This window comes from Danio aesculapii, chromosome 20, assembly GCF_903798145.1.
Source record: "Danio aesculapii chromosome 20, fDanAes4.1, whole genome shotgun sequence".
Taxonomy (NCBI): domain Eukaryota; kingdom Metazoa; phylum Chordata; class Actinopteri; order Cypriniformes; family Danionidae; genus Danio; species Danio aesculapii.
In genome coordinates, this window is record NC_079454.1 from 6,919,326 (window position 1) to 6,924,325 (window position 5,000).

Genomic DNA, 5,000 nt, shown 5'->3' on the forward strand with positions numbered 1-5,000 from the left:
GTCCAAGAAGATGTCCAAAATCTTTACACGCATTGACCCAGAGACTGTGAAGATGCATGTCACTGATGAGAAGATGGGGAATGTTTACTTTATGATAACCGAAATGTCCTTAAAGGCCCAGCAGGCACAAGAAGTCATCGTCTCGTCAAGTTGACGTTATACCCCAATGTCAAGGGGATGTTGAATTTTGTTTGCAAATGAAAATCTGTTTGACATCAGAACCCAACGTCAGGCCGACATCAATGTCCAACCTAAAACTAACCAAATATCAACATCTAATGATGTGACAGCTTGATGTTGCATGGACGTTACCACTCTTACGTCTATCAGATGTTGGATTTTGGTTGCCATACCTGACTAATAACTGTCAGTATTTGTCGTCAATATGACGTTGGTTTAAGATGTTGGCTTGATGTTGGATTTTGGTCACTTTTTAACACAACCTAAAATCAACCAAATATCAACGTCATTTGACACCATTATTGGACATCAAAATAACGTTGTCCTTAGATGCTGGCTAGACATTGCATTTTGATGACCCGACATCAAAACCTAACCTAATATTAACATCTTATGATGTTGAGTGCCTGCTGGACAATAACTAAATGGACTACAGAATATTACGTTTACACACATCCACAAAGTACATGTAAATGCATCAGCTTTTCACAGTGTAATACTCACTATTCCCTACTCTAGGGTACTTTTGAAAGGGCTACTTTTTACTCATACTGTAAGTAATATTTACACTTTTAATAACTTTTACTTTTCTCGCACTACATTTTTAGGCAAGTAATGGTACTTTTACTAGAGTATGATTTTTCAGTACTCTTTCCACCACTGCGCATTTGCAGTAAAAACCCAACATATAAATTCACATTGAAACTATGCTAACATTATCTTTATATTTTCCAAAACAACTGACCACAGAGTTATGAGATCAGAAAAATCTAAATCTGTAAAAAAAAAAGTTATATTTAAAATGAGAAAAATAAACATGCGTTATGGATGTGACCAGTTTACAGTCCACAACATACTTTGCAGAAGTTCTGTGAATTAAACTGCACAACCCAAAACAAACAACGCTAATCAAGACGATAAGAGGCGGCTCACTATAGAACAAAAGTTAATGATTTTATTTTATTGTACATTTTTGCATTTATGAGGAAAAAGCTTCGCTATGGATGTGACATCTCTCTGTTATGGATGTGACAGATGTGAAATCGCCATTATGTGAATTTGGTGAATCAAATATAATTGTTTGAAAACATTGATAGAGACATTTTGGAGTATTTTTACAGTACAGTAAAATACAACCCTACACATAAAACTGAAATGGTTTTGCTAGTTTGGTGAAAATAAAAAAAATTGTATGGCAAGGTTGACATTTGCATGGAATTGCTCATATACATTATACATGCTGATACAAATATACATTAATTATTATTATTATTATTTACAATTATTTTAAAAAATCATATTTATTAATATCATTACATAATTATTACTGACTGTGTTGATGAATTATTATAGTTTAGCACATCAATATTGTGTAAAACAGCACATTCGCTTTAAAATGAAAGATTTATTTTTATACAATCATATTAAAAGACCATTAACGAATGTATATTAACATTAAGCTAAGATTCATTCATTCATTCATTCACAGGGGTGGACTTAAGCAATAAGCAAGGTAAGCAGCCGCTTAAGGCCCCGGGGAATTAGAGGGCCTCGACCAATGCCAAGCAGTCTATATTAATCATATAGCTTTTTTATAATTTTTGTTTTATCATATGTTATTTCTAGCAAATCTGTCTAAAACCATTAACATCTGAACGTTATTATTTATTTTTTAAAACCGGGGGCCCCCTTGAATAGTGGAATGTTCCTTCAGTACTGCACATGCAGATATTAAAATCTAACCACAAATATGGCTAATTAACACTACATTTGTGAACTTGTTTTTTATTTGTGAATTAATTGTATTTAATTTTACATTAAGAAGAAAAAGGTTTCACATAAAATAGATATTATTTTAATTAGTTTATTAATGCACACAAAAAAACGAATCTACAGAGGAAAAAATCTATAGAGAAGAGATTGTTTTGAGTTTCAATGCTAGGGCCCTAAACCTGGAATTGCTTAGGGCCCTCAAATCAAGTCTGCTCCATTCATTCAGATAATGTTCACAATTCTTCAAGATTGCAACATGCAGTGCTAGAAAGTCGCCAGTAGATGGTGATATGAGATCAGAAATTTAACGAGAATAGAGATCAAAGTATTTAGTAATTAAAATATTTAAATAGCAAAAACAAATAAATTATATATATCATGTATATTAAGTCAATAATCATAACAACAACTTGATTGTTACTATATTATTATTATTATTCATTCATTTTCTGTTCAGCTTAGTCCCTTTATTGATCTGGGGTCGCCACAGCGGAATGAACCACTAACTTATCCAGCATCTGTTTTACACAGCGGATGCCCTGCCAGCCACAACCCATCTCTGAGAAACATCCACACACACTCATTCACTACAGACAATTTAGCCTACTCAATTCACCTGTACCACATGTCTTTGGACTGTGGGGGAAACCGTAGCACCCGGAGGAAACCCACGCAAACGCAGGGAGAACATGCAAACTCCACACAGAAACGCCAACTGACCCAGCCGAGGCCGAACCAGTGACCTTCTTGCTGTGAGGCGACAGCACTACCTACTGCGCCACTGCGTTGCCCCATTATTATTATTATTATTGTTATTATTATTATTATTATCATTTTGCAGAGTCAGATCAAATGAAAAAAAAATAGCTTAAAGGGGCTAATTATATTGACCTTAAAATGGTTTATAAACAATGTAAGACTGCTTTTTTTCTAGCCGAAATACAACAAAGAAAAAAAATTCAAAGGGGGGCTAATAATTCTGACTTCAACTGTAGATATATATATATATATATATATATATATATATATATATATATATATATATATATATATATATATATATATTACAACAAAATAAAAATTAAATTGTCCTCCCCAACAGCACATGGTTAAAACACCACTTATAGCAATATAAACCTATTTAAATCGTTCATATCCTTATAATGTTTTAATTCAACCAGAATCTTTTAAAAGACAAAATTACATCCTGACCGTGTGAATTATCTTACTTTTCCTTAATCTGTAGATTGCCATTTTTGCCTGTCCCACCACTAAATGAATTACTTGCCATTTGAATTTTTGACTATGAATGTAACCAGCCTTCAAAATGAACGCAGTAAAAGATTCTAGGAAGACAAAAACTAAGTGCTCCAACAAAACAAACAGTGACCGCAATCTATTACACTTAAAAAACACTATTACACTCTATTATGTACTTGACCTACAGATTGTCATTTTTGCCTGTCCCACCCCACCACAGTTGATTAATTGCTAGTTGAATATTTGGCTATGATTGTAGCCAGCCCCCAAAATGAAAGCAGTAGGTGTAAAAGATACTCCAAAGTGCTCCAACAAAACAAACAGTGACTTCAATCTATCACACTCTAAAAACAATGAAAAACAGTCTCTCTAAAACCACAAAAAGCACAACTGTCATTGATATTAGGATTAATAACAGAGACGAATGCATTGACAGCAATAACACCCTTTATAATTCTCCACTGTAAGAGAGAGAGAGAAAGAGAGAGAAGGTGCACAGTGCAGGTGTTCAAACAACAAAACAGCCATTTCAGATGTTTCCATTCACTTATTTTTAAGACCTAGATGGGCATAAATTTTGAAAATGAGCATTAAAAAAACATATGTGCACAACTGAGTACACTGTTAAAAAAACTATATTTTACGTTTTTTTTAAAAACAGAAATAAAACAACATAAAGTAACGACCATTAAATTACAGAAATTTAATATAAAATAATGGACATTAAATGACAAAAAATTACTGGAACATAACAGACATTAAATTACAGAAATTTACCGTAAAATAACAGACGTTAAATTACAGAAATTTACAGTAATATAACAGATGTTAAATTACAGAAATTTACAGTAAAATAACAGATGTTAAATTACAGAAATGTACCGTAAAATAACAGATGTTAAATTACAGAAATGTACCGTAAAATAACAGATGTTAAATTACAGAAATGTATTGTAAAATAACGAGGTTAAATTACAGAAATTTACCGTAAAATAACAGATGTTAAATTACAGAAATGTATTGTAAAATAACGAAGTTAAATTACAGAAATTTACCATAAAATAACATATTTTAAATTACAGAAATGTATTGTAAAATAACGAGGTTAAATTACAGAAATTTACCATAAAATAACAGACATTAAATTACAGAAATTTACCGTAAAATAACAGACATTAAATTACAGAAATTTACCGTAAAATAACAGATGTTAAATTACAGAAATTTATTGTAAAATAACAGACATTAAATTACAGAAATTTACCGTGAAATAATGGACGTTAAATTACAAAAATTGACCGTACCATAATGGCCATTGAATTACAGAAATTTATTGTAAAATAACAGACGTTAAATTACAGAAATTTACTGTAAAATAACGAATGTTAAATTACAGACATTTATCATAAAATAACAGACGTTAAATTACATAAATTTGCCGAAAAATAACGTCCGTTAAATTACAGAAATTCACTGTAAAATAACACGCGTTAAATTACAGAAATGTCCTTTAAATTTCCTGTCTGTGATTTTACGGTAAATTTCAGTAATTTAACAACATTTCCTTTATGGTAAATTTCTGTAATTTACAGGCCATTATTTTACGATAAATTTCTGTAATTTAATGGCTGTAATTTAACAGCTGCCCTGAAAAATTCGTAAAATATATCCCAGTTTTGCACATAAGTTTAATTTGCATCTTTTGATGGAAACATAGCTAATGACAGTCAGAGGAATCAGCCTGTGATTGAGCGTTACCACTCAGGCCAGGCTGCTGTCAGTGAAGG